Genomic DNA, 22,828 nt, shown 5'->3' with positions numbered 1-22,828 from the left:
ATATGGTGTCCTACCCGTCAGTGCCAGTCTCAGAAGTCTCAACCTCCTATCAACTCTACCAGCGAAGACTTGCCTCTGAACAAGATTCCCCAAGGCTGGCTGCAAGAATACAAAGACTCTTAGATTAATCAGACACCTGCACATGCTGTTTCAAAATTAACCAAGGTGGTTGAGTGTCCTACAGAGGCCACAACAATCCAAAATCCAAATCCAGTCAAGGAAGTCAATCTTGGCTCCCCAGAGTCTCCACATCCTATCCTTCTAGTAACATGGTTATGGGATCACCCAATGCTTTTGGGCGAGGTAATCTCATTTATGCAATCTTATAAGGATGTTTTTGCATGGAGCTACAATGATCTGACGGGTATCCCTCCTGAACTGGCTGTCCACAAAATACCCTTGGTCAAGGGGACCAAGCACGTGAGAGGTAGGGCTTATAGACTCAACACCAAGCACGATGTAACTGTCAAGTAGGAATTGCAAAAGATGGAGGCGACCGGGATAATTGTCCCCATCAAACATCCTTAATGGCTCTCCCCCATGGTCATAGATCCAAAGAAAGGCTCCAACAAAATTAGGGTATGAGCTGCTTGGTATATGGATGTTATTTTTTGTCTACAGGAGCTTATCCCGAAGGTTACTCCCCTCTAGAAAAAAGAAGGCTACTGATTAAAAATAAACCTTTCACACTTATTGGTGAAGATCTATACAAAACAGGTCCAGATGGCGTTTTGCGCAGGTGCGTCCTTCCCCATGAGGTCACTATCATTCTGGAGGATGCACACGCAGGCCACACTAATGGGCACTACAATGGCCAAATAATCGCGCACCAAGTGGTCTCTGGTGTCCCTACTTGTTCAGAGATGCAGTGGCCTATGTCAAGTAATGCGATACCTGCCAAACGGTGTGCACCTAAGCCCAGCCGCTTAGCCAACAGGCCTCTAAATATTTCTTTGGCATGGCTCCCATTTGAAAGGTGGGGTCTAGACTTTGTCCGACCTATCACTCCAGAAGCTCATCTTGGGGGTGCCAAATACATCCTAGTAGCCACAGATTGTGCCACCAAGTGGGCAGAGGTGGCAACAACCAATAATTACACCGCTTCAATAGTCGCCAAGTTCCTGTATAACAATGTCTTCCGTAGATTTAGCTGTCCTCCGAAAATCACCACTGATTAGGGCTCTCACTTTGTCAACCAGCTATTAACTTCACTATTTGACAGGTATAAAAAATGTTCACCACAAATCTTGTGCTTACTACTTGTCACAAACAGGAGCCCATAGCAATATAAAATACATTCGGACAAATAGGATTTATCACTTATTACTGAAGCCAGATGATATAGAGAGAAATAGATAGAGAGATAAAGAGAGAGTGAGAAGATCGACACAATACTAAGGATCAGAAGATGAGTTGGTCTACCCTCGTAATAGTATCTTTATTTTTGAGGAGAAGTCTATACAAGCACTTGAACGAACATATTACCACGTTCGTTCTAGAATAAAACTTGATGGTTCCCAGAAGCCTCAACTTCTGATTCTTAGGGAAAAATCCTACTCTAAAGAACTTTCGTTCCTTATTCCAAATCCTCGAGAATCAAGGTTCTCGCCTCTGGATCTCACCTTCCATACTCCGGGCACGACATTCCTGCAACTCTTTTCCGACTCTGTTTCCAGAGTCCTCTTCTCGCTAAACAACTCTGCTTTCCCGGACGCGAAGTCCTTACTTGGGAATCTCAACTTCCGGATCACAACTCGAGAGACTACCTCTCTCCGATCCGTGGATCTACTTCCCAAACTTGGATACGAATCTAGTTCCTCAAAGCGCTTTTATCCTGCAGAGGCTCGTGCCTTCCTTTGCTCCTACTCCCTCACTAAGAGGAAGTACACCTGCAAATAAATACTCAGAGTTCATAACATGAAAATCGTTACGTTCAAAGTCTCGACGCTCGAAACGCGACTCGGTTCTCGAAAAGCAATTCCCTGGAAGAGATCTCTACATAGATAATCCCTCTTCCAATCCTACACACAAAAGAGGTGTGTTCTCGTGTTTCTTCTCATAATCCAGCCCTGTCTACGACGTTTATGGGCTGAAAACAGAGAAAAATAGCAACTTGTCACGATGGAAACACGCTCCGTAGGCACTTCTTCGTGAGGGAACTCGCGCACTGGGTCCTGATGACATCGGGTACACACTTGGGGCAGCCATTGGCATCACCGGCAACTTCTTCTTTGCGGATGAAATTTGTACTAGCTTCTTCTTCTTGCAAAAACTTATCTTCTCCTTTGACTGAGGGCATGTGATGCTTTGCTAGCTCCCGGCCACGGCACAAATAGCAAAGCATTGGCTGCTCGCGTAGAGATCGCGGGGTTTTTTTTTTTTTTTTTGCGCCGTTCCGCCAGAAAAAGAGAGAAAAAAAATGAATGGCTGATCTTTTGCCTTATTTATCAGACGGCCGCCCACTTAATAAGTGGGCGGCCGGTCACCTTTAAAAATGGTATGAATCTGTCCAAAAACTCAATAAAACCTTATAAGTTTAAAAAAATGCTTTCATAGCACTTGCTAGGCGTCCCTGGATGCAATCACATGCACAGTTGCAATGCACACATAGACTTCCTCGCGAAAAAATAACGAAAAATTAATTCCGCTTCCTTAGAAAGCATCTGTTTTTCCTCAAAGTTTCCTCTAAATCCATCTTCATTCAAGTGCTTGTCTTTCCTTGTGCACAATTCTAACACAATTCGGAATTTCCTCTTGACTATGAATATTCCCTTTGCGATGCATCTGTCACCCACCTTGTGACGCATCAGGAATACCCATCACCTAATCCTTTCCTACCGAACTTACGGTACAATCTCCTTCACGATTCTCTATGTCACCCATCCTATGACGCATCAGAGATGTTCGTTCCCAAGTGGTTGGATACTTCTTCTCGATGCTCCCTGTCACCCATCCGATGTGACGCATCAGAAATACCCGTTCCTGGTGGCCTTATAGATATTACCATTCACAGTGCTCCCGTCATTACTTTGAACGACGCACTAGGAATACTCTGTACTCGGATGTCTCCATTGAGAAAAACCCTCTCACTTAAAATTAAGTAATTCATTTAGAATTATTTTTCCTTGGTGTTCCAAGCGAGAAAACCCTCACTTATAAATCCAATAATTCATTCAAAATTATTTTTTATGTCAGATAAACCCTATTTAGCAACATCCCTCTCACTTATCCGGAAAAATTCCAAATCTTGCTCAATGGTGAGTTGAGTTGGTTCTTTTTCAAAAGAGAACTTAAATTAAATTTAAAAAAATCAATAATTCAATAATTCAATACTTACCTTACCTGTTCATGTCCTTCCTCTAGTACCTTGAGGATATCCTTCATCAATCATCAAACTTACGAGCCATGTAAGAACTCGTCATTCATGTCTTTCCAACAGATCGGAAGTTTCCTCATCCGAGAATCTGTTAACTCAATTCCACCTTCTCAATCCCGAGAAGATAATCCTCCTAGAAATCAATCTAGGTATCTGTCTTTGCGCATAATCCTGCGCTGTTAGTCCAGAGGGTATTAAACCTCTTGTGTCCTCCCACATAGAGAATGCCCAAATCATAAGAGTATTAATCTCGATGTCTTCCTTCACAAACAAAGTCGACTGTGATCACCTTAAAGAAGGTTCTTGTTTTGGGCCGTCGCTCAACGTAGGCGGACGGTTCCAATCCAAAGATTCCTTGTGCATGGTGGTACTTCCTTCTAATCTTTTCCTCCTGTGAGTTATTACCACCAGCAGTGTTTTCCTGAAGCCCATTAGCGTCTCTTCCTTGTAGAGGCCATCCTTGCAAGCATCTAGGACTCCTCGCAGAATCTTAGGCAGATAAAATTCTAGCCATACCATTCTGTGAACATAAGTTCAAACTCGGCCCACTAAAGGGCGAACTTGATTTAGATCTCAATGATGTTCTCCCATATGTGGTTAAGGTAATTCTTACCATTTTAAAATGGTTGGAAAATTTTACTCTTACGAACATAATAGTTTGAATTTATTCCAGCAGTGTGTAAATGCTACTTGACCTGCTCATGGAGAAACATATACCGCAACCAAAAGTTGCTACTGTAACGGTAAAAGCACATAGCGCACTCAATAATCAATGACCATCAGAAAACCTCTTCTCCTTAGAGAAACTCAAATTCCTTCTACCGAACACATCTCAAATAGAGATTCTCGTGTCGGAATATCCTTGCTTGCAAAAAGGTGCTCAAGAGAGTGTAACAAACTCCCGTCCAGTTCCTGAAAAGGAAGTTGGTTCATCTCATTTCGTTCAGCAGAAAAAAAAATTCAACAGGTAGATGACCCACCTTGGCATAGGTCTGCATCTTCGTGTGTTATCCATGTACCCAAAGGTGTACATAATTCTTAAGCTGTGTTAGAGTTTTGGTGAACCTGCAAAATTACCTTCCCTTCGTAAGATCCTTAGAGCGAAGACGCTCAACCTGACTATCCCTTGGCTCGATCTTAGAGAAAAACCTGCTCATTAAATAAACTAGGATTTCAATTCGTAGATTCCTCGAGCACATGCCGTAGTCATCGCTTGTTCCTTCCCTCGTAAAGAGAGTGTTCATTCACGTGTGCGAAAAGCACTACCATGTCCTCCCTTACCGGGTAGGGAGTGTTGGTTCATAAGGTACTCAAGCTTAGTGAAAGCTTTTCTTGGTTGAAATCTCGGAATGGTTCCTTCCTTTCTGCCGTCCGCAGGTAATTTGTTGGTGAACTACCAGATACGAGTTGATCAATAGTTGACCTTCCGGATATTTGAGCAAACCAATCCATCGCATAAAGCAATGTTTCAACTCAATTCTACTCTCATAAACACCCGAGAGTGATTGTTCTGGTTAGACACATGCATATCTCGTGCATAAAAGCAATACGCAATTTATGAATTTCTCAAAGATTTAACTTTGATCAAAGACCTGCCCACTCACTTAAAGTTTGAGGGTCTTCTATTCAAAAACTTAGGAGTTAGATTGAATTCCCTTACTCCAAACTTTCTCCGAATAGCAACGTATCCTTCGAGGAGAGAGAACAAAAATTTGGTGTTTTTGTGTTCAATGGTTCCTGTCACAAACGGGAGCGCATAGCAATATAAAATATTTCGGATAAATAGGATTTATCACTTAATACTGAAGCCAGATGATATAGAGAGAAATAGATAGAGATAGAGAGTGAGAAGATCAACACAGTACTGGGGACCAGAAGATGGGCTGGTCCCCCCCCGTAATAGTATCTTTATTACTAAGGAGAAGTCTATACAAGCACTTGAACCAAACGTATTACCATGTTTGTTCTAGAATAAGACTTGATGGTTCCCAGAAGCCTCAGCTTCCGATTCCTAGGCCAAAAACCCTATTCCAAGGAACTTTCCTTTCTTATTCCAGATCCTCGAGAATCAAAGTTCTCGCCTCTGGATCTCACCTTCCAGACTGAGGGCATGGCATCCCTGCAACTCTTTTCTAACTCTGTTTCCAGAGTCCTCTTCTTGTAGAACAACTCTGCTTTCCCGGACACAGAGTCCTTCCTTGGTAATCCCCCCTTCCGGATCACAACTTGAGAGACTACCTCTCTCCGATCCGTGGATCTACTTCCCAAACTCGAGTACGAAACCGTTAGGCTGATTTGGCTCTAGTTCCTCAGAGCGCTTTCTCCTGCAGAGGCTCATGCCTTCCTCTGCTCCTACTCCCTCACTAAGAGGAAGTACACTTGCAAACAAATATGTAGAGATCATAACATGAAAATCGCTACCTTCAAAGTCTCGATGCTTGAAACGCAACTCGGTTCTCAAAAAGCAAGTCCCCGGAAGAGATCTCGACATAGAAAATTCTCTCTTCCAATCCTACACACAAAAGAGGTGTGTTCTTGAGTTCCTTCTCGTAAATTAGCACCGTCTACGACGTTTATGAGCTGAAAACAGAGAAAAACAGAAACTTGTCGCGATGGAAACACACTCTATAGGCACTTCTTTGCAAGGGAACTCGCGCATTGGGTCTTGGCGACATCTGGTACACTTGGGACAGCCATGGGCATCACCGGCAAACGTCCTCTTTGCGGGTGAACTCTGCAACAACATCTCCTTCTTGCAAAAACCGATCCTCTCCTCTGAGTGAGGGCATGTGATGCTTTTATAGCTCCTGGCCACGGGCACGAATAGCTGCTCGCGTAGAGATCGTGGCCTTTTTTTTTCGCTGTTCTGCCAAAAAAAGAGAGAGAGAAAACGCTGGCTGATCTCTTACCTTATTTATCGGATGGCTACCCACTTATTAAGTGGGCGGTGTTGGGGGATATGTGTTTGAAACATGAGCCGACAGGCGCCGAGCCTTTGGCTGTGGGAAGTGTGAAAGAGAAAGAACAAGAACAACTGATGCTCAACCCCATTTTTTCCAGGTTTTTGCTCATTTGATCCCATAAATGTGGTCTGATTTTTTGATGTTTTTCAAGTAATGGTGCATCTTATAGGGGATGACATCAATTTGTGTAGGCTTTTTGTGGCCCCCATCTAGGGAATTGGTCTTATGCTCAAAATTTGGAGAAATGGAAAATGCACAATGGAGCGTAGCGCCATGGCACTTTTCATCCAAAACTTACAAATTTACCTAGGTACCGGCAAAGTTAACATCCTCTGCACTCAATGCACTCCACGAGACTTCATTTCGGACAATAATCTCACCAAGATCTTTTTGTGCTTTCGTAAACGGCACCACATTAGGCATGCATATCTACCAAAGCATTGCCTCGTGCAACTTTCAACTTCAGCAGTCCTTCACTAATATTATCATCGTGAATTTTGCTGCCATTTTCGAGGACACAACCTTCAAGATGCTAGTATAGGTGATTGCACTTAATCCATAGCCGTGTTGGGCATTTCCTGCTATCAGCAATCTCCAATAGGCACAACATACTAGCCAAATCATTGCTGCATGACATTTTGAAACTTGGTCAAAGTCAAAAATTTCCAAATGGCACACCGACCAAGCCAACTAGACTGGTACAGAACCAATCCGCGGTGAATCTTTAACGCCCGATAACTTGGCAATCGTAACTCTGATCACTGATCTAAAAAGACCGATGTGCTTCACAAAGTGAGCATTTCAAGCTCGTGCATTCATTTCATTTCTATCCCCTCAGCTGCAGTTACCCAATCCGGCATAGATCTGCAATTGACTTAAACTTCAAACTGCCATAACTTCTTCATCGTAGCTCCAATCGACGAGCCGTAAAGACAGGCTGGTAGAGCACTTCAAGCAATGCAATTCTAGATCATAATATCCCATATGCACTCACTTCAAGCATAGCCTTTTTTTAGCATCATCAAGGCATCAGTTGGCCCTTTTAAGCAGCATCTGACATACATTTATAATTAAACTTGGCATGTTAACAAGTCCTGATCGCTACTCACTAAATGTGTAGACTTCAAAGAAGCTTAGCTTGCATTTCTATGCTCTTTTTATCTTCATGACAGCGGAGCTGGACGACAACAGCCGTGCAACAATGGTGATCAATATGTTATGGACTGCATAGTACCAGTGAATGCCCTACTTTTAGAGTAAAATTCAATGGGAATTGCAATGCCTATGGGAGGTATGGTCATCAAGCTAAGGATTGCATAGTATTTAAGTGCGCGATGGCCAATAGACCAACTTTAGCATGGACACACACACCTCGAGTTCCTGCATTGATGCCGGCCCCACCTCTTGAACAAACGTCACAACACATGGTCCCTAGGGCCCAAAATGTTGTTCAAACAACACCCTTACCACCTCCAGTGCTAGGACCACAACCACCACATCTGAGAATCACTTATGTGAATCAAGTGGGTTGTGGATCATCTATTGCTGGTTTGGAAGGCTGTGAGGAAGATATAGACCCTAATATTGCCTATGGGATTGATGCGCTTGAAGAAAGTCCACAATACTACATGGAGGACTATTGGGGGCAAGTCAAACCTGTCTATCAAGTTAGATGCTCTTGCTGCAAGAGTCCAAAATATCAATGAAACTGCTAAGAGACCACCTCTTCAATGCTACGAGTGTGGAGGTCCATATCGTGTAGCCGGGTGTCCTATTACGCTACAAAAGAATTCCACACTAATGCAAACCAATCAAGCGAGCACGTCTACAATGCCGATACTTATGTGTAATCGATGTGGCGTAGATCATTTGATTGCCCAATGTCTGAATAATCCAAATGCACCGAATATCACGCCATTAAACTTGATTGAGGTTACCTAGGAGCCATCACAAAGTACACATGTGGTACCAGTAAACATACTCACATGATCGATGCTCCAAAAACAAAATTATATTCTTGAAGAAAGAGACACGGAATCAATTTCCCAATCTAAGAAGAAGAAGAAAACGCGAAGGAAGAGATCGCAAAAAGTAGTGAAGTCAGACCACAATTCAAAGCCAACATAGGAACTGGTGACGACCCCATATATATGAACGACGCTGAAGAGGATTTTGATTCAGGTGAACACATGGAGACCAAAACGACCACTAAGAAAGAAAGCAACAAGGAAGATCGTCATGAGCCACAATGGCCATGATCCAAGAAAAAGATAGGAACTTATCCAAACCCTACAGAGGAGATCGAGCGAGTCAAGCAATTAAGGAGTTTGGTAGAAGATATTCAAAGGGATCTAGAGCCAACACCTAGACAGATCCAGATTACAGACAACGTGTTCCCTATGCAACAACAACCTCAGAAAGTCCATAGACCCTTAGCCATACCTAATGTCATCCAAGAAGAAAGTGACTTAAAGTCATGGGAAAGTGGGTGTACTCACTTCTTGTTGGAAAGAATCTTTACAGAGGGACTGTTAAAGAATATGATGTTAAAGAATATATTCATTGTGCTATGGGCGGCCGGACACTGACTATACTATGTTGTAAATATACTTTGGATAATAGTTCAAAGAGAAGAAGAGAAGAGCAGCTCGTTGAATGGCTGCTGCAGGGTAACGATTGTGTGTGTGTGTCTCGATGTGCGTTGGTGTGTGTGCGTAGTCTTCTTTCCTACCTTCTCCATCACCTGCGCACTCTACAAAGTGGTATCAGAGCTAGAGGAGCTACACTCAATACACAGGTTTCCGCAGCTCTGGAAAACAACAAAAAAGAGAGGTTTTTTGGTCATGAGTCCCTCACCCGAACTCGGAATACAATGATCCAGGAGTCTATCTTTATGTTTTTGGGCATTCCGGACGCATTGGCATACTCAGATTTGCCAAAATTTGCAATTTTCTACAGAAAATAGCCAGCTCACACTAACATAGGAGATGTCCAATTTTGCACTCAGCAGTAGATTTACAGGTTACAGGTGAAGAATTCAGCATTTACACAGGTTTTGGAGAGCGACCTAGAGCTTTTGCATCATGATATTGTGTTATCGAAGATTATGTTTGGTTGTTGTGGGTTCGTTATGGACAACCGCCTATGTAAGAAAGGTTGTGGAAAGAAGTTGAGGCGGTTATATTGTCAGATTGAGTACTTTGTGGTTATGTATGGATATGCGGTCAATGTATTTTGGAAAACTGCAGCCTTTGTGAGGGTCGAGTGAGGTTTTTTGAAGCCTTGCCTTGGGAGCTTTGGTACCTTGGCAAGGTGGATTAGGTACTGGAGTGAACCCCCGACTGGCCCCGCGAAAGACCTGATATGTCGTTTACGACTATGGGAAGAAGGTGGATGTATGGATATGTGGTACAGGACAGCGTATGGATTGCATTTGCATACAGGTCCATGTGGACATTGTTTTAGAGTATTTATGCATAGTATTGAGTCAGACTGTGGCAAAGTGAGTCAGTGGATTTTCCCTTGGCAGTGAGAGATTTTCTGTCAGTGTTTATGAGCACTTTGGTTGAGATTGTCACTTGAGATATTGTCCAAATACAAACAAAACTCTACCGAAATTTTGTCAAAAATCCGTTGGAAGAAATTGAGAGAGTGAAGATGGCAGAAAGTTCAACTCAAGTCACACAGATTGTTGGAGAGAAGCTGACCAGAGAGAACTACAGCATATGGTCTTACAAGATGGAGAACTTTATCATGGGCAAAGGTTTATGGGATTATATTACAGGTGAACAAGAGTGTCCTGAAGTTGGTTTGGAACCAAATAGAGAGAATATTGAAGCACATAAAACATGGCAAGCAGGAGTAGAAGCTTACAAGAAGTGGATCAAGAATTCAAGGAAAGTGATGCATTGGATTTCACTATGTATTAGTGACTTCTTTATACCACATGTGAAGAAGGCTCAATCTCCAAAGGAAGCATGGGAGATACTAGCAAGAATGAACAGCTCCAATACAGAACCATGAAAAGTTCACTTGAAGCAAAGGTTACATTGTGTATGTCGAGAAAATAGATCCATATCAGATTATGTAACAGAGATAAAGCAAAGACAAGAAGATCTTGCGAGTATTAATGTTGAAGTTCCAGATGATGACTTAGTTTCAGTGACATTGAATGGTTTGGGACCGGAATACAAGTCATTGGATACATTTATATCTGTTCGAGGACACATGCCTGATTTTGAAGAGTTAGTAAACCTTTGTTTGCAAGAAGAGGTGAAGTTAGTCAAGTCAGGCCCTTCTACATCAAATACCAATTCCAGAGATCAGGTTTTTTACTCTAGAGGTCGTGGAAACAATAGACGTGGAAGAGGAAACTATGGTCGTGGAAACAATGCTGGAAGAGGTCAATGGAAAAACCAACAAAGTCAAAGTTACAATGATTATAGCCAAAGAGGCAGGGGGAGAGCCCGAACTCGTGGACGTGGAGGTGGACGATTTGTACATCCTCAAAGAGATGGATATTGTAACAGATGTGGCATTTATGGTCACTTTGAAAGAGAATGTTACACAAGGCTAAATCAAAATCGTGATCGTGGTGGAAGAGGCCGAGGTTATGGCAGACATGGAGGAAGCTTTGCTGGATACAATCCTCATGATCAAAATATATATGACAATAGATCGAGTGGACATTTATTTCCTATGGAGCATGTTGTTGGAAGCATGGTGGAGCCACATCATACAGATGATTGGTATTTAGATAGTGGTGCCACAAATCATATGACATATCATGGTGAATGGTTTGATAGAAAAGAGAAATTAGAAGAGGATGCGTTTGTCGCTACAGGTGATGATACTATGCATCGGATTACGCATGTTGGTTCAGTTCCATTGCTAGAAAAAGACGGGACATACAACACATTGGGAGATGTTCTATATGTTCCTTCAATCACAAAGAATTTAGCATCAGTTGGAAAAATGACAGATCAAGGGTTGCAAGTCCGTTTTAATCGTTATGGTTGCTTCATAGAGGAGTTTCACAAAGGCAGACAAGGCAAGATATTGGCACGTGGAAGAAAGAAAGGTCGCTTGTTCTCATTGGAAGCTGGAGATCCATGTTTACACAGTGGTATGTATGCAAACAAATCAACCACTCAAGATAATTGGGTAGATTTATGGCATAAGAGGATTGGTCATGTCAATTTTAGAAGACTAAAGCATATGCAATCAAATCAAATTGTATGTGGATTACCAAAGTTTGGCAGATTGAATTTTGATCATGTTTGTGAAGCTTGTCAATTTGGAAAGCAATCTCGTTTACCATTTCCAAAGAGGGGGAGAATTAGCCAAAGTCCTTTGAAAATTGTTCATTCAGATATTTGGGGACCTTGTGATCATGCTACGCCAAATGGTTGTCGATATTTTATCACATTCACGGATGATTACAGCAGAATGACATGGGTTTACTTTCTAAAGGCAAAGTCAAAGGCATTTGAGGTATTCTTGGAGTTCAAAGTTATGGTTGAGAAAGAGAATGGTTGTCAAATTAAATGCCTACGTACAGATGGAGGGGGAGAGTACATGTCACACAGTTTTGATGATTACTTACGTGAACAAGGCATAAGAAGACAGATTACTTGCAGATACACACCACAACAAAATGGAGTTGCTGAGAGAAAGAATAGAGTCATAGCAGAGATTGCAAGAGCCATGATGAATGAGATGAATATGCCATTAACATATTGGGCTGAAGCAGTTCATACAGCAGTACACATTATGAATCGAACACCAACAACTGCCATTCATGAAATTTCAACTTATGAGAGACTTTATGAGATCAAGCCAATAGTTTCCTACATGAAACTTTTTGGATGTGTTTGCTATGTTCATGTGCCAAATGAAGCAAGAAAGAAGATGGAGCCAAAGGCAGTGAAGTGTATATTCTTGGGCTACCCAGTTGAAAAGAAAGGTTACAAGTGCTATGATCCTACGACAAGACAAGTTTATGTCAGTAGAGATGTCAGATTTTGTGAGCATGAACCGTGGTATAAACCAAAGCCAGTGATGATAGAAGATGAGTATGAAGAGCAAGAGAATGTGCGTCATGTTGTTGATAAGCCAGGACCATCAACAAGAACTATTTCAGGACCACGTATGACAGAGGAGAGTACAGGAAGTGTCAACCCATGGAGTGGTCGTTTGCTAGATAAGAAGCAAGACGAGAAAGGCAAGAACAAAGTGGTTGAGGAGAGTTCTGGAGATGAAAGCTTCGATGAAGAGCATGGTTTACCACATTTGAGGACACCTGGCAGTAAGCATATTGAGAAATATGTACCCCCATATGCAAGAGTTGAAGAGAAGAGGGCACCACAGTTGAGAAGATCTGAGAGGGTAGGTTATCCAGTTGATAGATTGACATACAACGGTTACATGCGTACACATTATGCATACATGGTTTCACGTGTGCAACATAAAGAGCCTACATGTTTTCAAGAGACAATTGGAAAATCAGAATGGGAGTCATCTATGGATGATGAGATGGATGCTCTTGTGAAGAATGACACTTGGAATTTGGTTCGCTTGCCAAGTGGAAAGAAAGCAATTGGTTCAAAATGGGTATACAAAGTCAAGTGCAAGTCAGATGGTAGTGTGGAAAGATACAAAGCGAGGCTTGTTGCTAAAGGTTATGCACAAACAAAAGGTCTTGATTATGATGAGACATTTAGTCCAGTTGCAAAGATGAAAACAGTCAGATTGGTGATAGCAATGGCAAGTATGTTTGGTTGGAAATTACGGACAATGGATGTGGATAATGCATTCTTTAATGGTGACTTGGAAGAAGAAGTTTATATGATACAGCCAGAGGGTTATCAACATCTAGAGTTTCCATATTATGTGTGTAATTTGAATGGTTTGAAGCAAGCATCTAGAGCTTGGTGTGAAAAGATAACCAGATTCTTGAAGAAGATTGGATTTAAACAATCTATTGCTGATCACTCATTGTTTTTGAAGCATGTTGATGGAGAGATCGTCGTTATTGTTATCTATGTTGATGACTTGATTCTCACTGGAAGTCATGATGAGCAAATTTTGCATGTCAAGAAGAGGTTGTTGAGAGAATTCAACATGAAGGAGCTTGGTGAGTTGAGATATTTCTTGGGAATTGAAATTGTCAATACTTTATCAGTAATTTGGATGATACAAGGACAATATGCGTTGGATATGCTTGAGAAGTATGGAATGAAAGCGTGCAAACCGGTTGATACACCTCTTGATCAAAATGTGAAGTTGTTTGATGATGGACATTACATTGAGGATGTCACTATGTATCGCAAGATGGTTGGAAGCCTTATTTACTTGACAATAACAAGGCCAGATTTGAGTTATGCAGTTGGTGCTGTGAGTCAATTCATGCAAAAGCCATGTAAAAGTCATCTTGATGCAGTGAGACGGATTATGAGATATGTGAAAGCCACTGTCAGGAGATTTTATGGATAGAATATCTACAAGTGGTTATGCATTTTCCATTGGCAATGGTATGATAAGTTGGAGTAGCAAGAAGCAATCAACTGTAGCATTATCAAGTACAGAAGCTAAATATCGCGGAGCAGCTTTGGCAGCATGTGAAGAGTCATGGTTGAGAGTACTTATGGCAGACTTTGGTTTTGACTATCTTGACAGTGTCATTATATATTGTGACAATATTAGCAGCATCATGTTGGCAAAGAATCCACTTTACCATGCTCGCACCAAACACATTGAAGTACATTATCACTTCATTAGAGAAAAAGTTTTGGCAGGTGAGATTGATTTGGTGTATGTGAAGACAAATGATCAAGTTGCGGATATATTCACAAAAGCTCTTGGAAAGGAGAAGTTTTGCTACTTTCGTGAAGCATTGGGAATCCATCATATGCAAGATCACTCTGAGCTTGAGGGGGAGTGTTAAAGAATATGATGTTAAAGAATATGTCCATTGTGCTATGGGCGGCCGGACACTGACTATACTATGTTGTAAATATACTTTGGATAATAGTTGAAAGAGAAGAAGAGAAGAGCAGCTCGTTGAATGGCTGCTGCAGGGTAACGATTGTGTGTGTGTGTCTCGATGTGTGTTGGTGTGTGTGCGTAGTCTTCTTTCCTACCTTCTCCATCACCTGCGCACTCTACAGGGACTACCTGACCCTATCAAAGAAATGGAGATCCCATCTTTTCCACATCAAGGGACTGAAGCCCAAAAGGTGCCGTTAAATATTGCCAAATTAATGGATTTCATGGCTTCAGCAGTTAGAACCACCATCATGTCCAAACTATATGGAGACCCTGAGCTATTCTTAGCTCTTCGAGATTTTCTCAATGGAGAACTGAAGGTTGGGCTACCACAATTTGCAGAGATGGATGGAGTTAGTGAAATGCCAATAGAGGAGGAACACTTAGATCCACAACCCAACCTAGATAAGAACCTTGTTGTAGAAATACCTGTTAACAAGTTGGGACAATACTTTGAGGGTGATGAATCCAATGCAACCATACCAATCATAAATGGAATTAGGGTTGCAAAGAAACGCACACAGCTTGGAGAAGACAAAGGAAGCTCAAGGCACACAATAGAGAGTGTATTACTTAGTGTGCAATGGAAAGTTGGATATCCCTAGAGTGATGGGCGTATATACAATGCTCGGGGGAATCTAAAGAGCGAGAAAATGCCCCGGCGGTCCTAGTGTATTTACACACATCACTACGACATGTATATGGTAACAAATCCCCCCTGGAGTGATGTGGTGAACGAGAGCTGGCACATGAGTAAAGGGAAGTGCCATGCCCTGAGGACATGATCAGTCCACAAAGGGGAGTAATCCCAAAGCTTTGCGGAAAGCTTCAAGATTCTCACGAGACAATGCCTTTGTGAAAGGGTGACCTCTCACCACAATACCCTCTTACAATGGACACAAAATTGGCAATGAAAACACACTAAAACACTTTCTCAAACAAGATTAAATGATAGAAACTTAAAATACACAAGTCACCTTGAATTCACCAAACCGTAGTGCACAAGTGGAAGGACGAAGATTTGAACATCGATTCACGCCTTCAATACACCCAACCTCAATTTATTGATGATGGAGGAACATATACAATATTGGTTTTGAGATTTTGAACTCACGCTCTTTCACTTGCAATGTGTAGCTTGAAAGCTTCTCTCACACCAAGAGTGAAGCTCACAAAGTGGTTGCTACGCCTAAGTTTCTCCTCACGCATAGAGTGTTGGGGTGCTATGTGAGATATTGGGGGTTCTTTTACAAGAAGGAGAGGGGCCTATTTATAGGTTAGAGACCCTCATTAAATTTATTTGGAAATCCTAATTTACAAGCTAGCAAATCAGGATTATGATTTTTTCTGAATATAAGGTGAAAGTAGAGTTTTAAGGAAGGAGAGAGAGAGAGAGAGAGAGAGAGAGAGAGAGAGAGAGAGAGAGAGAGAGTTACTATGCACATGTCTTGAGGTGAGGTGTCTTTTATGGTTAGGTCAATGGCTATTTTGTGTTAGTATGTTAGTGGTTAGTGTTAGTAATCACTAGAAAGTTAATGATATATTTACAATGGGTAGAATGAGGTGGATGGTTGAAGTAAGATGGTTGAATGAAGTGAGGAAATCCTTGTGATGGTGAAGCTTGAAGAAGTTTTGGACTTACTTGTGTAGGTTCTCAAAATGACTATCGATCCTCTTCTTCTTCTTCTCTTCTTTATGCCACCGCCGTCAATGTTGATTACCGCAATGAAAATGGCAATTCGGTTGATAAGATCTCTCAATTTGTAGAGGTTAAGCATGGTTTACATGCTGAATTTTATGTATATAGAGAAGGGGTAAGATAAGGACTCACAAGGCAAAGAAAGGCAAAGGATGATTCTACTATTGAAGAAGATCAACAAAAAATAGCAAAGAGGAAGATGACAAAGAGTGTATAAGACACAGAGATTTTTGAAGAGGAGTTGATGGAATTGAAACTCTAGTAGAAGCACCTTAAGTTCAATCAGAACTCCGTATTTGAGTCCCCCAAATCTAATAGAAACTCTATGGAGTTTTCCACAACCTCCAATTCACCTTCTTCTGCATCAGGCACCTCAACCATCGAAATAGCCCCTGCCATCTTGGATTTTGCTTCGTCTTTGTCTCTTTGCCTAGTTACCAAAGTGCCAACACCTCTCGTCCCGGCCATCTCATGCACTGCTAGTTGTGCGTGCAGCTTATTCAGATTGTCCACACCAGTTGGAGTCTGCATGATGACTGGTTGGTAGTCTCACATGCACAAGTAGTGGAGATGAAATGACTCCAAAATATACTATTTAAGTGATATTCTTTGTGCGGGTTAGCAGCTATAATTGCGGGACCTCATTTGCATGTTAGTTGTGTGATCTAACACCACTAAATTTGAACTAACCGTCGGTCGGCCCTTTCTGAAAATATGCTGCCCTTGGCATTTTCGAAGATTCCACCTCCCAATTTTCGCCAGTCCCATAATCCACTTTCAGGATCCACCCGACAAATAGTTTAAGTCAAAATTTGTTCATCGGCTTCAGAACCTCTGTCTGAAAATAGTCACACAAACTGAATGTTCCATCCCCCAAATCCTCAACAATCTGATAAGGCCCAATGTATCTAAGCTTCAGTTTCCCCAAGTGTGGACCCAACTTTGAATTGTAAACCATCACCCAATCCCCCTTCTAGAAAACTTTTAATTGTAAACCATCACCGAATCCCCCTTCTAGAAAGCTTTTAATTTCACTTGTCGGTTTACCCAAGCTTGTCTCCTCTTCTTCATAATCCCTGTTGTGTATGCGCTCATAAGCCTATCTTCTTCTAACTGCAACAACTGTTTCCTTCTTGCTTCCAATGACTCTTTTGGACTCAACTTATGTTTTGTTGAAATCCGTAAGCTCAAAACTAAGAATTTTATAGGTACTACAACTTCAACTCCATATACCAGCTTGAATGGAGTCATCCCAATTGCTACCTTGTATGGTTGTTCTAAAATACCATAGTGCTTAGTCAAATTTGTCGTCCCAATCTTTCTTGTTATTGGCTACAATCTTCTTCAAGATCCGAAGTAACACTTTGTTAGAACTTTTCGCCTGCCCGTTTGCCTACGGATGATGGTGTGTGGATTTCTTATGCACCATCATGTGTGTAACGGTCGATTCCGCTATTGATGTATTAAGAAAATGAGTACCCTTGATCTGGCACCAGCTTACTGGACACCCAAATCTAGTCATAATATTCTTGTACAAAACTTTGGCCACACTTACCGCACTGTTGTCTTTGAGCGCCACTGCTTCCACCCATTTTGTTGCATAATCCATCACCACCAAGATATACTTAGCTCCGGTTCTTGTGGCTTTAGGCTTAATCAGCCCAACAAAATCCAATCCCCATTTTTGGAATGGCTCCAATGGTAGGACCAGATGATCAGGCATCCTATGTGTGGGCCCAGGCTTTGCAACTTTCTGGCAATGTATACAACCCTTCGCATAAATGTGAGTATCTCATAGTACCAAAGGCCACCATAGCCATACTTGAAGTATCTTTCTACCCGTGATTTTCTAAAAGAAATGGCCCATGTTGTTTCATAATCTTGACCCATTCTTCCATACATCCTTATCACATAGAAGCAAAGGCCTGTAAAATTGCAAATTCCAACATTCATTATGCAAGGCATGCTAGGATTGATCTTAACTTCCCCGAAATACACTAACTAGTGGAGTTGAGGCTCAAACTTAAGTTCAAGGCTCGCTTGTTAGATTGAATTGTTTGTTGATATGCTCACATACATCTATGAAAAGTCCAAAATATATTTAGGAATTTATAAGTGAGGTTCAAACCTATGTTTGAGCCTCGCTTGTTAGTGCTAGAGTGAGGCTCAAGCTTAAATTCAAGCCTCAATTTGAAGTTCTAAAGGTGTTCATGGAGGGCAGGCTTGAGCCTATGTCAGACTCCCACTTACAAGTGCATATTGATGAACAACTCACATTCATATTCTCAAAGAATAAAATGAGACCTTCCAAGACTCAAAGTCCTTCTTGGTTTGGTTGACTCCAAGGGCTTGTTTAGAAGGACAACCATGTGCATTCCATTGTGCTCATGCTTGCATCAGTTGGTCAAGAAAGAGCTCCTTTTGCATTGAGTTTGCAACATATAGTTTTCCATCTTTGGAGATTTCACGAGAGATCGTTGGTGGGCAATTGAGAATAATCTTTGATCATCTATATTTGAATAGTTGATGCAATTGAGGGGTACCTTTGCAACTTTTGCACCTTGCAAATTTTTTGCAGCATTAATGGAGTGTTGTCCATAGATGATCCAATAGTCAACATTGTGAACATCCTCTTTGGTAAGTTTTTCAAGGGGAAATTTGGTAGAAGGATCAAAGGACATCAAAATTGCCAATATCTTTTCTTGCTTTGATTCTTAAATGAAGTCTAGAGTAAAAAAGTTGACCCAGTCTAGATTTAGTCTTCTATACACATAGTTTGATGGAGCAGGAAAACACCTTGTCACAATGTCGGTAAGATCGGACTGGGTGCACATGGGAGATGTTGGTGGTGGCGGAAGCTCAATTGCCATGTGGGTGATTATTGACCTAGATGATGCCACAAGATGTATGTAAGCATTACAACATTATATGCTTTCTTTGGAAGTGACTAGGGAGGAGCAAAGAGTACATATGGCACGGATGGAAAAAGCAGAGCAAATGTTGCTACTAGCGGATATACAATATAATGATTTGCAAAAATATGTCCAAGAGCTGGAAGTACGGGTCGAATCTTTGAAGATTGAAAGGCAGAAAGAGCTTGCAGAAGTGCAGTGACACTGGAAGAGTTTTAAGGGTGGATTGAAGGATTTGAGAAGGAGATTGCAAAGGATATCAAGGCACTGAAGGGACAGTTTTTGGTAGTGTATGCACATAATATTGTGCTAGAGGATCGAATACATGCCCTGAATGTGTTGGAAAAGGAAGTGGTTTAGGAAGGATTAGATACGCAAGGGGTGGTGATGACCACGGATGAGATTGCGGAATTGCACACTCAATTGCAGAAGAAGGCTAAGGGAACCTGGCAGGGTATGGAGGAAAAGATGAGAGCATGGTTCAAAAGCCAATCCAAAATGTGGAGAAATTTTTCTTGAAGGAGATGGACATGCAGTTAATACAGAAGGTTAAGGAGCTGAAGGAGGAGAATCAAAAGGTGAAAGCGATAGCTGTGGAGTTAACTAAAAAATTGGAATAGGTGGCAGCAAAAATAGTGGTTTTAACCACTATAGCAATGGAAGCAGAGGCGGTAGTAGAAACAATGGTTTTCACTACAACAATGGAAGTGGATCAACAAGAGCAGAAGTTGATGGATGCTACAGTGGATGCACAGGAAGTGAATGACCCAAACCAGTTCGAGCTAGTTAAGAAGAAGTGGCAAGTGGTGCAGGGGCCAGCAGAGTAGATGCAAGTGGAGCAGAGGCCAGTGCAAGTGTCGCCCAATGTGGCAGATGATTTAATTTCACTTACTGAATATAATTCGAATACGCAGGGGATCAATCCTCCAAAGTTAGTAATATGAATCGGATCAAGGGATTGAAAGTTCGGGTCAATTTTTTGGCAAAAAATTCAAACCACCGGGAAATACCTGTGCTAGAGGCTAGACCCTTAGCTAGGCGAATTATCTGAGAGGTATGATTATTATCATCGGATATATATTTCTCTTATAACTTCCTAGGTTCATGGGAACTCACAACTACCTACTTGTGTTAGGAATTCTATATATACTTGGGATGTATCTCTCTTTGAAATCAATCAGTCAGAAGTTTAACAGTAATTAGATGTTTGTTTCGATCATCCACTATGCCATCTCTTATCTAAACTACCAAAGAGCAGTCCTCTGTGTGTCTCAATAACAATAGAGTTGAAGCAAAATCATACATATCAAAGATACAAAAAGCTTACCTAAGCTTATGGGTAGGATTCAGTCTAGTTTTATCAAACATTATGTAAACTTTAATGAAATTTCAATCTAATCTAGCATATTTATTGTTCCAGGTGGAAGAAAACAAACAATGAGGGCTAAACGTGCAATTTGACTCAATGACATGGGATGTTCACAGACATCAAGAGTGGTGGAAATGTGCTAAGAAGAAGGAGATACAAATGATTTTGGTCAAAACAATGTACCTAGATGGGTTCAATTAGTTGAACATGAGCCAAATTTATACTCCACTATATCTAATCAATTGGATGTTATTCAACCTTGAAAAAAAAGTCTCTCTTTTATCTTTGTGGTTGGTGCTCTTTGTACAATATTTTCTTTTGTATTGAAGAATCTGCCTTATCAAGCTTTAAGCCTACATATATCATGGATAATATAGCTGTTGTTGGTACACAATGTGTTGCTTGAAAATATTGACTCTTTCATTGATCATGCATTTTGTTTTGAACAAGGAATTTTGAAGCATATAATTTTGATTTCAAATGTGCAAATCATTTACTGTTGAGGTGGCACGTGTCATTAGGGACTCATATGCCTAGAAAGAAAAGCATTTCACCACCCTCAGAGACTACAAGGAAACAAAGAAGAGTGTTGATCCTCGAACTCAATGATGTTTTAATAAGACCAATGAGATGCAACATGGTGATGTATGTCTAGATTGGAGAAAACATATGTATCTCATTGAGGAGAATACAAATGTGTGGCATTTTATTTGCAAAGATGCATTCATTTTCCTTGATTTTTACATGCAATGGTTTGAGGTGTGGATTTGGACCACTAATAGATTGCAAAGGACTTTCTGTATTATTGAGTTATGCTTTTCACAACACCATTAAAAATTTAATGTCATAGCAAGGCAAGTTATGCTTTTCACAACACCATTAAAAATTTAATGTCATAGCAAGGCAAGCAACATGCCAAAAGACGAATCTTCTAGTTGGATATCGATTTGTATACTATAAGAACTTAGATGTAGCATAGAGAATTTTTCATGACTTAAAAATAATATCCAATTTTTTGTGAAGCCCTCGATAGTGTAATGTGGAATATGCCTAGAACCTACTTGATTTTTCCAAGGAAGTGGAATCAATCAGTAGAGGATAGCAAGCGCAAGCGAAGAAATAAGAGCCGAGAACAGCTCACTTCGAAGAAGCGTCTGTGTGCAGGTATCTCAAGAGACGAGGCTATGTTTGCAAGGGTGGTCGCAAGAGAGAGAACAGGGAAGAATTGTGTAAGAAGAGTTTGCGGCAAAGGATAGATAGTCTATGAAGGAGGCAGAGTGGATGCCGATCACGAATTTGCATGGGTATGCATCCAGAATGGAGGCAAGTTGACAATAAGATAAGGCGATTAGAGCACAGAATTGCTGACTTCCGCATCACGAGCAATGATTTGTGTATTCAGTGCACCAAGGTCGGCTATGATGATCCTGAAATTAACCAGGCAAAGCTATTGGAACACATAAAAAGAGAGTGGTTGAAGTGGTTGCAGAGAGAGATCCAGAAGGAAATGGAGAACCTTACTGTGTATTTCCACAAGGGAGCAGAACCAGAATACAAGGGTGTCCGCACGTTCTTCCTCAGCTACCTCTATCATACATCCCGTAAAGCATTTGAGAATTTTCCCATTGATGAGTTTGATTGAGTTCTTGCTGAAAGTCCCGGCATCTCCTTTGAGTGGCCAGAGAGGGGGAATGTTGTCTTCCTGCCCCACCTTTGCAGGAGAATTCTTATTGGCAAGAAAATTTCGATGTCCGCTTCTTGCCTTGACACCTTCCCCTTGCCCATTTCCCTCGCGGTGCTGCAGGCAGGTGCCCAAAAGCATTGTGAGGACCCTTTTGTAGAAGAGAGGAGTGCCTCATTCTCAAGGAAGAATATGAGCAGCACTTTGAGGCCTTTTTCAAGTGCAAGATTCGGACTCTGATTAATCAAAAATCTCGCTGTGAGATGTCGATGCAGTATGATGTGAACCTGAAAATTGAGCGATGCACAGTTCTCAACGTATTTGAAAATTCTTCTTGAGACTTTCGATGTCAAACGTTAGGCTCGAATGGGCTAGTTACCCAGCAAAGTGCCCATGTGTTCAGGTCAGCTAATGGGTCCGAAAGCTTCTGAATGATGCAGAAACATCTTATGGGTGGCTAAGAATATGGTTTCCTGAGGTGCAAAGAAGCACACGATTTTATAGGGAAAGGCTATTCATATAAGGCAAAAGTCCATTTAGTACCAGATGGCAACTAGAAATAAAGTAGGACCCAACCTTGCATGGGGTGAAGTGTGCCTTTTTATTCAATGATAGTGCCTGCACATGCTGGAGAAATACTGGTTGGTCTTTGCATCTGAGAGAGAGAGAGAGAGAGAGAGAGAGAGAGAGAGAGAGAGAGAGAGAGAGAGAGAGAGAGAGAGAGAGAGAGAGAGAGATACTTTTTGCATCACCTCTAGCAAATGTGGCATCGTATAAGGTGA

The 22,828-nt window shown here is 41.4% G+C and overlaps 1 pseudogene; it reads left to right on the top strand.

Moving 5' to 3' along the window:
* The first annotated feature begins 19,823 nt into the window (after nucleotides 1–19,823).
* Nucleotides 19,824–22,384, top strand: LOC147425793 (uncharacterized; annotated as a pseudogene).
* The last annotated feature ends 444 nt before the right edge of the window (nucleotides 22,385–22,828 follow it).

The sequence above is a fragment of the Adiantum capillus-veneris genome, chromosome 25, assembly GCF_014529385.1.
Source record: "Adiantum capillus-veneris isolate H3 chromosome 25, ASM1452938v2, whole genome shotgun sequence".
NCBI lineage: Eukaryota > Viridiplantae > Streptophyta > Polypodiopsida > Polypodiales > Pteridaceae > Adiantum > Adiantum capillus-veneris.
The sequence above is the reverse complement of the archived record's forward strand: the minus strand, read 5'-3'. Positions and strand labels throughout refer to the sequence as shown.